At 39.6% G+C, this 12520-nt stretch overlaps 1 protein-coding gene across 3 annotated transcripts in view; it reads left to right on the forward strand.

Moving 5' to 3' along the window:
- The first annotated feature begins 5552 nt into the window (after positions 1–5552).
- The window catches only part of DLGAP1 (DLG associated protein 1), an 853569-nt gene continuing 846601 nt past the window's right edge, over positions 5553–12520 (forward strand). The window contains exon 1 of one of the 3 annotated variants that reach the window (XM_033087117.1): positions 5553–5897. The gene's annotated coding sequence lies outside the window, so the exon portion shown is untranslated. The remainder of the gene's footprint in view (positions 5898–12520) is intronic. The other 2 variants (XM_033087115.1, XM_033087116.1) reach the window with 2 other exon arrangements.

The following is a 12520-nucleotide window of genomic DNA, read 5'->3' on the forward strand; positions in this document are numbered from 1 at the left end:
TAGCATGAAAAATAATTTTTTTAAATTTATTAAACCTGGTGAATGATGGGTTGTAAATTTTGGCTACAGGTTATTTATATCACACATAGTCTTCTACTAAATTATATTAAGATATATACTGACATCACAAAATATTCTCTAAATAGTTCAGGTTAACTCAGTCCCACAAATGTGTATTGATTTTCTATTTAGAGTAATTACTATGCTCGTAGTACGGCCAAATTGGATAGCTACAGTCTCAAAAATACCCAGATAACCCCAAATTTTTAATATAACGTGGTAAGGACTAAGATAATTAGTAGTAGGTGTGATGAACACTGCAACACTTAATCCAACCTAATGATTCATGCATGAGAAATACTGAAGCAAGCCTTGAAGCAGAAATAAATATTAACCTGTATAAAAAAGCAGAGAGAGGGCATTCAAGACAGAGAGAATAGTATGAAAAACTTACAGATACATGTATTCCACAGCATGTTATATGAATGGCATTGTAAGCAGCAGTCTGATGTACTCAAGTGTAATGTGTAAATCATGAGAGCAAAGGCTGAAGAGAGAGATAAAAGCAAATTTATGAAAAGACTTGTAGGTCATGATAAGGAGCTAAACTTTATAACTTTATAAGGAGCTAAACTGTAGGGAAAACACTAGATTAACATGATCGGGGTTGAATTTTTAGACCATTCTTGCTGCTACGAAGAAGAGGCAAGATTGATGGAAAGGAAAGAAGTTAGGAGGATAGTAACCCAGAGGTGAGATGATGAAAAAGCTTGACGGGGATATATAATAGAAATGGAAATATAAGAAGGTTTTAAGATCAATTCAGATGATAAGAAAATCAACGGTGTTTGGTGATGGATTAGAGTGATTGGTGAATGCAGAAGTCTAGGATAACTCACAGGATTCCGGCATTGGTGACTTTGTAGATGATAGTGCCATGAATCCATACAGTAAAACAGGAAAAGGAGTACATTCAAATGGAGGGAAAGGGCAGAAAATGATGAGTTTAACTTGTAGCTATTAAGTTTGGGGTAGCAGTGAAAGTTCCAAGTGGATTTGTCCAAGTAAGTCTTTGGATTCACAAATAAGTAACCTAGCTGAGAGGTCAAGGCTGAAGATATAGGTATGGGATCACCATTTAAATGTTATGTAAAACCATAAGAAAGAATGAGAATGCTTTGTTAATGCAAAAGAAACGCATGTCTTTCACACTTACCATTAACTTTTTCCTTTCCGTTCTTTCTTCTTTCACAACTATACTTCATTTTAATGGGATTTTACTTGTTTAACGATGTTGTGGTTTCAGAGGAATGGTACCATTTTTATTTAACTAGAAAAATAAAAACTCACGAATAGGAATCCTATCTCCATGGTTTCCAATTTCCTGTTTTTACCAACATATTACTGACTTAGCCTCATTTGAGCTATCTTCTCCGGAAGTAGATATACAGTACTTTGCTGTGTATAATGTGCTCCCGTGTATAATGCACACCCACGTTTTTGGCCCAAACTTTCACAGAAAAAAAATCTTTCATTTTAATTTTTTAATTTAAATTTTTATTTGTTTACATTTAAGTATTGTTTTCTGTATTAGAAAGGAATTTTAGCATTTACTTTTCAACATATTATGGTACAATAAATTTTATGTAACAAATAATTACAAAACACAAAAACAGATACAATATACCAGAAATTTTATGTACCCGTAACAAATCTACAATATTTACGCATCATAGAATGCCAAGAACTCTTCATCGTTGCAACTTCGTTGTAAGTTCAACAAAGCCGATTATCGTATTCCAAGGTATTATTTTGCGTATGGATATCGTTATTGATTTCTAGAGTTACACTTTTAACTCATAAGCATAAATAAGAGAATTAAAAACATTTATATAAATACGGAATTAGTACTACTCAGGTATAATGTGCATCCTTATTTTTCCTTCACAAATTTGGGCAAAGTGTGCATTATATACTGCAAAATATGGTACCTGTTTTTGTTTCCTCTATACTCAGGGCTATCATGACACACACCTGCTACCAACAGTGTGTTCCCAAGAGTTAGCTAAGATGTCTGTTAGTTTCCTATAGCTGCTGTTGCTAATTACTAGAAACATGGTGGCTTAAAGCAACGTGAATTTATTATCTTACAGTCTGGAGATCAGAAGTTTGAAATCAGTTTAACTGAATTAAAATCAAGATGTTAACAGACTGGCATTCTTTCTGAAGACTCTAGGGGAGAATCTTTCTACCTTTCTGAGCTTCTAAAGACAATTTGTAGTCCTTTGTTCATGGCTGCATTCCTCCATCTTCAAAATGCAATACTGTACTGTACACCTGAAGCTGAAGTTGAACAATAATAAATGTCAACTATAATTTTATATATATAATATATATTTTATAATATATATATATATATATATATATATATATATATATTTTACAAGAAGCGAAGTACAGCATTAGGAATAGAGACAGTGGAGATGTAATGGCTGTGTGTGATGTCAGAGGGGTAGTGGATGGAAGAAGGGGGGTTGTCACTGTGTGAGGGATATAAATGATAAATGTCTAACTATTACATTCTTTTGTGCCCCTGAAACTAATTAAAAAAAATGCATCAGGCCAACCTTTGCTTCAATCATCCCGTTTTCCTTCTGCCTTTGACATCAGGAAGATGGGGTAACTCAGGATAACATGCCCATCCCAAGATCCTTAACTTAATCACACTTGCAAATTGTCCTGTAACGTAACATTCACTTGTTCAGGGATTAGGACATGGACATCTTTCCAGGTCTATTATTCAGCTATTACACACTGTCTCTGACTAGAAATGAACACAGCGGCTAGCCCTGGCTTATAGTAGTAGTTACAGTCACTATGCTTTGTATAAATAAGGTAACTGGCCACATATACTGAGGGTGCCAAAAAAATATATACACATTTTAAGAAAGGAAAAATCTGTATTAAAATTACACTGATGGTAACCACTTTGAGCACCTCTTATAATTGCAGAAGTCAATCATGATTTATATTCATCTTTTGTTATCAGTATATATTGAGTATTACAATTTTAATACAGTTTTTCCTTTCTTAAAATGTGTATACATTGTTTTGGCACTCTCAGTATATTTAAACAGCTTTCCTTAACTAAAAACAAGCACATGTATAATAACTACAAAAAAGTGCTATCAGTTTTACTTGCACAACATCACTGTTTATTTCCAAATAACTCTAATTATAATGTAAATTTCATAGCCAGTCAATGTAACAGACATTTATTCTTTTTTTTTTTTTTTTTTTTTTTAAAGCATCAAATTCTCCTTCCTCTCAGCTCCTTGAACTTGTTTTGAGAAATTACCTATCTTCAATCATGTGTACTTTTAGAAGGGTGATAAATCCAGATGCCTGCCTTCCATTCTGAAAGTTAAAAAACCAAATGTTTCCTCTCTCTATGCTGGTACAGTTTGAAGTTTGGCCAGTCAAATGCTCTACCCTATGACGAATCTTGACCTAGTAACATGAGGTTAGGAGTTAACAGTTGGCATTTTTTCATGTTGACTAAGGAGCACCAAACTAAACTATTTCTGTCTTGCGAGCTCCCTAGCCCTCTTGTATTACCTCAAATCCTGTTTCCAAGACTGCTTTCCAGCCTGCCTTTCAATTATGAATGCTTTCAATATCTCACCAATAAATTACTTCCTCTTAAGTTCACTAGATTTGTTTTCTGTCACAGTCAGAAAACCCTAATAATAATAGTGTTATGTAGACATTATTGATGCTGGGTTAAGTCTACCATAAGAATTTTGTATGAAAATTTACTTTTTGCTTCAAGTAATTTTATTTACCTAAGTCACATAATTTAAGACTTGACAATTATATTAGTCTTCTTATTTATGTGACCTCATTAAAAATTCTATGGATTAAACATTTACAAATCTAGAAAGGCAAGGTAGTTGCTTTTTCTAGATTATAAAACATTTTTCCTATATCAGTACTTTGTCTTTTCATAGAATGTTATTAGAAGCCTAAGTGCCCCTACATAGTCATTCTTGAATTAGCTGTACTGTACACCTGAAGCTGAAGTTGAACAATAATGAATGTCAACTATAATTTTATATATATATATGTGTATATATATATATATATATATATATATATATATATATATTAGAGTTTTGTTAAAGCACTGGTGATGGTGGTACTACAATGCTGAGGATTTACCTCCGTTTCTTTGAGTGTCTAGTGGTTTAAAGATTTTCTCTTCAATGGAAAATCACTCAGTGAAATTGCGGAAAAGTGATTATTTATGAGTCATATTTATATGGAAACTGTTTTTCACTTCCCTGCATTTTTAGAACTGTTTTCTTTAAAAAAGATATTCTATTAATATTTATAATTAGATATCACACAAAGCAGATGCTAAATCTTATGCTATAACTTTATGGGTACAATTATATAAAGAAGATTATATACTCCTTGGCATGATATTCTCTCTGGAAGCTGTAGCACAAAGGACATTCTCCATGAAGATGCCCATTCTTTTTTGAGTAGAAGGAAACAGGAAGATGGTGATTAACCATGATTATTACCATCCAGAACATTAGTACTTAAGTGGGTAGAGAAGGAGCTCAATGGATACTTGCTTTTTTCTCTTTGACCCATATCTCAGTTCACCTATCCATGTTATTTATCTCTGTTGTTACTTTGAAGCCATATGAATTCTTCCGATTTTAGGAGTACTTAGAGGTGAGGACCTCAGCCTATGTGAATGAGACTTGCTTCCAAATGCACGTGGAGTGGATTGTGGGGATTTTACTGAGGTCAGAGGACAGGAGAAAAAGGGGTTCGCTTTTCTGATTACCTTTCGGCTACACCAAGAGAAACCGCTGGAACATATACAGTGTAATCAAATCCACACAGACTTCCAAGACCTGTCGTTATATAGATGGGGAAACGGAGGCTCTGAGGAATAACTGAAAGTAATGGCACGGGGTTTGAATGTCGGTCCTTGTGAGTCTAGACTCTTTCCACTACCCTGTTTCCTCTGTAGCGTTTACTTCTTCAAACATTTTACTAGGGACCCTGATGATGGAGAGGAGAGAACAGCAAACCCTCCACCCGGCAACATCATCTCCTGTGATAGAAAGTGTTATGAGTTCCTAGTCCCCTCCCTTGAAAAGGCAAGGTTCGGAAGAGCTGCTGGCAAGAGGGTAGGGGAAGGTCTAATTCTCTTGAGACGCTGCGCAAGGGAAAGGATGTGGCACGCCCACTAACGGGTGGCCGCCTCTCGGTTCCTTACCAGGGATGTGGGGCTTTCCTCTCTGATCGGTGTGAGAGAACTTGCCACCACGAAGGCTGAGCGGGCAGAGCCCACAGGCCAGGAGCACGGTCGGGGAGACGCCGGCGCCTCCCGGCGGCCTCGGCGCACGTGCCTGAGCTGGGGCCAGGGGTAGTGGCCTCGCCGTAGTAGCTGGGGCGGGTGGGAGCCGTTGGCTCCGGGCCGCGGCCGCCGCCCACCCGCCGGCTCCCGTGGTTGGGCGGAGGAAGCGCGGGACTCCTCCTCCCCACCGTATTAACATGCACCCAGAGGCGGGTGACCAGCTCAGCTTCGCCGCCCCAGCCCGCCGCGTCCCGGCACTCAGCCTCGGCGCCAGAGGGGAGCGCAGCGCTCCGGGCGCCGCAATCCGGGGGACACGGCCTCTTCCACACCTCCGGCGAATCGGCAGCATCCGCGGCGGGAGCGGCCGCAACCACCTCGGCTCTTCTCCCGAGTCCTTGCCCTCACCGCGCTGAGAGCTTGTCCTGACCGCGAGAACACCCTTTCGTCCTCCCTCGGAGACTCGTGGGACCGACGGACCGACGCAGGGACCAAGGGCCGGACTGCGGGTAGCGGCAAGGTAACGCCGCGCTGCGCGGTGGGGTTGGGGCGTGCGCGCGTGGCATCGGCCACTGGAGTCCCGGCCGCTGCCACCGCCGCGGTCGCGGCGGGCTAGGTGTCTCTTGCCCGCCGCTTGGTCGCCGCTTCTCTAGTCAGCGGAGGGACTAGAGGCTGGGCTCTTGGCCGCGGGCCCGTGCAACCCCTTCTCCCTCGCCTTCCGCCGCCTGGGGCGCACTCCCGGGCGCGGCCCCCTGAGAACCCCGGGAACCCCGGGGCGGCGCGCCCCTCTTCGGGCGTGCGGTTCTTTCTTCTCTTCCTGGGGGCACAGGAAGGGATGGATTTCTAATTGTTACAGGGTCCTGGAAGGGAGAGAGGTTAACACCAGTCTGGATCATCTCCACTGACAAAATTCATTTCACCCCCGACCCCAACCCCTGACGCGCCTTGCAGGGTTAGAGGGGACTGACTGCTCACTGCAGGGGATTTCTCCACCAACTCCTGGGTCTTTTCCAAAGCAAGTTGCTGCACTTGCTTTTTAGGTGACATTTTGGCATTGGTTGCGGAGACCCTCCTCCGTGTGTGTGTGTGCGCGCGCGCGCTCCGTAAGAGAAAAAGGCAGAGAAACAGAGGCACAAAGAGAAACAGAGGCACAGTGAGAGATGGGAGATACAAGAAGAGAGACATACACACAGAGGACGGGGTCCAAGGGGGAGGTCACTGGAAAGTTGCCCCCGCCCGCAGCCGAGGCCAATTCCTGGCGAATCGCGTGGCTAGCGATGAGACCCGATATTCAAGGACTTGCATGAGCAGGACTGGAGCCTAGACCAAACAGGGATATCTCCTTGGGGCTGGGAAAGATAACAAATTGCACTTTCATTGAAGGGCATCTGCAGCTGCGGGAGGGACCTTCGCAGGGCCTCGCGGGGATGAAGACCCTGCATTCAGGACTCGGGCTGCTGCGCTCTTCTCGCAAGGCGAGCTGAGCTGTCCTTGCTTCGCTGGAAGGCTCCAGGGGGCCGTGGGAAAAGGCGGCCCGGCTCTCGGGTGCCCAAGACACGGAGTGCCTGTGCCTGAGCGCCGCTCCCGCCCCCAGCTCCCGGGCTCGCCTCTCTCCTGGCTTGTAACGCTGTGGAATTTTCTGTTTGAGAAGCGGAATGCGTGCGGAGGGAAAGGGCTGGAGGTGGCGAGACAGCCAGGACAGGGACGCCAGTGGGTGAGATGCTATTTCTTTTATGGACTCAGGCGAGACCTTACACTCCTGTCACAGTGAGCCTGGCTGCGGTTCGTGAGAAATCAATGCTCCCTGTCTTCCCTGGCACAACACGTGAAGTGATGGAATTACAAGATGAAAGACATATAATGAAAGTAACAAAGACAGATCTTTAGCTTTGAGAGTTCACGAATGGCTCTGTAAAGTGCTGATGGAGCAATATGAGTTGTAGTCAGATCCTGGGATGAGGAATGTTTAGAACTAGGAAAGCAATTTTCGGACCGAAAGCAAACATCTTGTAAATTATTTTTACCAGGAAGGAGCTAACAGCGTTTTGACTGTTATTTACAGCAGAGTTTCAGTTTGAGGAAACAACTTTCACTGACCTATCTAATTTTGCGTATATTGCAATAGTCTCCATTCCAACTTGAATGGAAATTACTTGAAGGCAAGATATAAGTACTTTAATTTATCCAGTGCCATAAAGGATAACGTTTTCTTTGCTTAAATTTGTAAAAAAGAAATTCAGAGCCATATTGAATATATCAATGCAAAATGTAGGAAATTTAAATGTTTAGGTTGTAAAAGTTACTCTTGCTTCAGAAAAATTCATATTCCGTCACAAAATAGGAAAGTTCATAGAAATCTGGTGTATTATTAGCCTTGTTATTAATTTCCTTAAGATGTATTAGTTCAGTTTAAAATTGCTGTAGGGAAGTCACTGCCTTGAAATATTTCTAGTTCCAGATCTAAAATTCTATGAGTATTAGAAAAAAGTCAACTCATTTAAGAGAAAGTATTAGTTACTTTGTATGAGAAAAACCTTGAATGTGTTTGCAAATACAGGATGTTTAAAAAATTTTACATCTATTTCTCTATATATTTCTATTGTAAGATTAGTTTCCAAATAAAATATTTTATCTCAAAAATTATAGGCAATATAAATATTGGCAAATGGATCAGGTTAACAGAGTCTTTAAAAACAATATGAAGTAATTTTCTGACAAAACTCTTCAAATCATACAAGAACAATTGTGCTTTTGGGGGGAATATTGAGTACATGAATTTTCCTTATGGGAAATTTTCATGGTTTAGCATCTTTAATTTCTCCTTCAATATAAACGTTGTCCTGCCAAGACAAAAACCTTGATAAAGTATATCAGTGATCATTGAAATCAAGACTTTTCTCTCAAAATATTATGGAGCTTATATAGAGAAATTGTCCAAATCTAAATGCTGTTCTACTTTCTAAATCCTTCTAAGCTTAAGTGTCTTATTGAATCATACTTGGAAATACAAATTGCATGTATTTTGATTGGACTTGATTATATGGAACCTTTGTTCCATATAGCCACCTAGATTGATTATTTTTTTAAATATAAAATTAAAACTGGGCAGAGGGGAACTGAAGTTTTGCTAACTACTCACTTAGAGATATGTAGCATAGTAGTAGTTTCAGCTACAACTTGAAACATGTGCCACATTCTTTGAATAGCAATTTCTGGAAACAAAGAATTAAGCGTTCTGATTTTGATTTTTATATTTAAAATACAGAAAAAATAGTAAAATGCTATCTAAATGTAATCTAATTTTTATAGTGACGTTTCTATGATAGACTCAAATTCATATTATGGTGTCTTCTTGGTCATTCCCATAAATTGTTCCACCGTTTATCAGTGCAACTCTGTTCTATGAAGAAGGATTTGTTTCCTTTTAAGAAGCATTCAATTGGAAGACTTTCATGAAGATTTAATCTCTATAGAAACCATGCTTGCCTCTTCTTGCTTAATTTAAGGAAATGATATATTTGTAAGTTCTTTTGTTTCTTTTTTCTTGTCATAAGTATTTTCCCTGGCTAAAGGAGCACCGTTAAAGCAGGAAGGCTGAAAGGACTTTTGAAAAATCTAAACACTTTTTTTCCAATCCTCACCTCCCACACTTACAATCTATTCCTTATGTCTGTGGTATGTTGCTCTCTTTGTACATTTTTATTTTAAAGAAGAAGAATCACAAGACCATTTTCTAGCATTCTCAAAATCTTTATGCTGATGAGACACTTGAAGGTTCAAAAGAACCCCAAGTCTTGGGTTGTCTCATTTATTTCCAGAAGATCTAAAGGGCTTGTAATTCGCCATTTAAAAAACAGAACAAAACAAAACAAACAAATAAAAAACAATAACTTCAGTGGCCCCCCAGTTTTATTTTATTTTTTATCCTGGGGAATTTGCAGACTGAGTCTTGTTATTGCCCTATTCTCCAGACGTGTAGTCTATCAGGAATTGTCAAAGATGTTGTTCCTAGAATGATCAAATATTTTTCTACAACAAAGGAGGATTTAGAACTAATCTTCAGTCATTCACTTTAATTTATTAAAACATTCACTGACGACTCATTGTATGAGATACCAGGTACCAGTTTCTTTTAACACATATCTATTTGGCTTATGCAAAATATACGTTTGAGATATATATCTATCTATATCTATATCTATATCTATATCTATATCTATATCTATATCTATATCTGTCTATCTATATATTTTTTTCCTCTCTCTGTACAAACACACACACACACACACACACACACACACACACACACACACACTACCTTTTTTGTAACCCTGAAACACTTAAACCTGCAGAGCAAAACATGTGGTTCAGAACAGGAAAAATGGGATGGAGCTATAAGAAGGTTAAAAAGGTGAATGACTTCCCTTTGAGGACTTTCTTCCTTACTCTGATTGCACAGAGGTTGGCATTGTATATGAGATGTGCTGAGCCATCAATTTTACATCCTTCACTCTATTAGATGGTAGGGACCAGACAACCGGTGGACAAGTTGAGGAACTAGAGATTTTCTCTGCCTTTATTGACTTAAGATTTCTCCTGGTTGGTGGTTATTTTCTCCTTTCTGTAGGAGTTGATGATTACTAGGTAACAAGTAACATCCCACTTCAGAAGACCAGCTCACACACAGAAAGCCCTCTGGATATATAGCCACAGATCTTTGGCCCAGATTCTTGGGTCTTTTCTTGGGTAGATAAGAACCAACATAGCTGGGCTATGATTGCCCCACTTGGGGTTGTTGTGAAGTATTAGGTTGGTGCAAAAGTAATTGCGGTTTTTGCATTTTAATTTTTTTTTTTAACCTTTTAAGCAACAATTACATTTGCACCAACCTAATAACTAGCTGTCAATGTTCTGGATCTGCTGGGAAGATGTAAACCCACTATACTCCTGGTAATTGTGCAAAACGAAACTGTTCATTTTCATATTCCCTTATCACAGTTTGCTCATCTGCTGTCATTGACAATTTTTATATCTCCTCTCAACACTTTCTTATCAGATTTGTAAGCAACATAACAAAAGTAAGCATGAAGAGTGATTTGGCAGTGTATTAACTGCCCAACCCTGCCAGGTTTTCTTAGTATTCAGCATAGGTCTTATTGAAGCTGTGGATAAGCAACTAGGAGAGGAGGATTTGTGCTGGGACTTGCTTATCTCCCTAGTTTGTGCATCCCAGCCTGCACCTCGAGGGCTCAAAGACATTTGAATGGCTCCCACAGGAGGCTTTTGGGAAGGTCTCTCTCTCTGGGCGCATATCCAGCACTGCTGCTTTTCTCCGTGACATGTTTTTGGCTAATTTGAAAACATCTGCTAGAGTAACTTCCCTTTTAATTCTAGTACTGGAGAATGGTTATGAGTATATGATAGGAGAACAGGCATTAATCCTCACTCTGACCTCATGATTATAACCTTTCCTAGGAGACCCTTTCTTTCTCGGTTTCAATTTCAGTGGAAATGCAGTGGAAGTCTATTTCTGGACTAGAAATTTCCCTGCTAGATATTACTGAGATTTCTTTACAAAAAACATGCTGCGGTTTCAGAGGAAAATGGTATTGTGATCTCAGACTTTGCAAACAACTATTCTTTGATATGATTCATCACACTATTCTAGCAAAAAGACAAGGCACGGTCACTGCCTTTGAAGCCTTTTTCCTAGACATTAACCCATAAGGCAAAGGAACCTTTTTCATTCTATCAAATAAGGATGAATTTTTCCATTTAGAGCTCAGAAGAGGCAGCAGGGAAACCTTGGAGTGGTAACATATTTAGAAGTTTATTCTCTGAGCCCTGGCCTAGGCAATTCAGATGAGACTCACTTGACTCTATAGCTTCTATGAAGCTGGATAAGCTGTTTTTCCTCTGCTCTCCTTGGAACACTGTTTCTTACATTATTTCCTCTTTCCTGAACCTCAGCTGAAAAGTCATTTCGTCAGTAAAGCCTGCCAGTTGAATGCAGTTTTAGTACTCTATACTTTTTTTAGTGATCCTTTTACAGTAAGTAATGAATTGACTTTTGTGATTATCCAATTGACTGCCTTCCCAACTGAACTGTTCATTCCATGAAATCAAGAACTAAGTATAACATGTTCACCAAATATCACCGATGCCTGGCACAGCACCTGGTACTTAATAAGTGGTCAGCAAACATTGGTTGAGAGAATGAATGAAAAAACAAATGAGTGAATGGCCTGACTGTAAGGACCATAACTCTGAGAGTAGTATGTGATTTTTGCATGCCCCCCTTGCAGTCTCACACTCTACATTCTTTGGTCTTAAGCATACTCTGATAATATCTGGTAGACACAGGGCTGAAATAAAATAAGGATAAAAAAATCAAAAAAAGACTTCCTTTTGTCCTTTCCTTTTTCTCCTCCTTCTTACTCAAAGTAAACATATTAATAGCTTAGCCACCCCACTTGCCTGTATGTATATTGAATTTATCCCCATCTTTCAGGGCTTAGCACAGCTCTTTTCCCACCCTTTACCCCATAGGATTTAGCATTCCTTCCTGTGCCTCCTTTGAATCTGATTCATATTTATATCTTGGTTTTGTATTTCATTTTGTGTTTATGTGCCTGTCTACTTCCATGAAACCATAACCTCAAGGGATAACAGAGATAGTGGCTAGAATAGGGTTTGCATATGGAAGCATTACAACTGTTCATTGAGGATTGAAAGATCACAGGGATAAGAGACAAATGTAGTGGGATACAGAGAAGTGGTTACAACCGACTTTCATGCTTGAGGCTGACTTCCATATAGGTACTTAGAATCTATGTGGGGTGGCTCTCATTCATAGGGCATATTGGAACCTATCATTTAAAATTATATGGAATCATAGCCTTCTAGGTATTTTCTTAAATTTTTTTATACAAGTTTCTGTCCAAGCATATAGCACATTCTATCCTATTCTGTGTTTCTGAGATGCTTAAATGATATGGTGAAGTCGGTCATTTTTGTAGATACGCTAACCTGCCACTTGCCATGCTGCTTTAGATGCCAGATCTACTGTTCGGCCTTAAATGACCTGTGAGGAAAGGTAAAACGCAACATGGATAGAGCCCATGTTTTTACAAACTATGATGA

The sequence above is a fragment of the Rhinolophus ferrumequinum genome, chromosome 19 (assembly GCF_004115265.2).
Source record: "Rhinolophus ferrumequinum isolate MPI-CBG mRhiFer1 chromosome 19, mRhiFer1_v1.p, whole genome shotgun sequence".
Taxonomy (NCBI): domain Eukaryota; kingdom Metazoa; phylum Chordata; class Mammalia; order Chiroptera; family Rhinolophidae; genus Rhinolophus; species Rhinolophus ferrumequinum.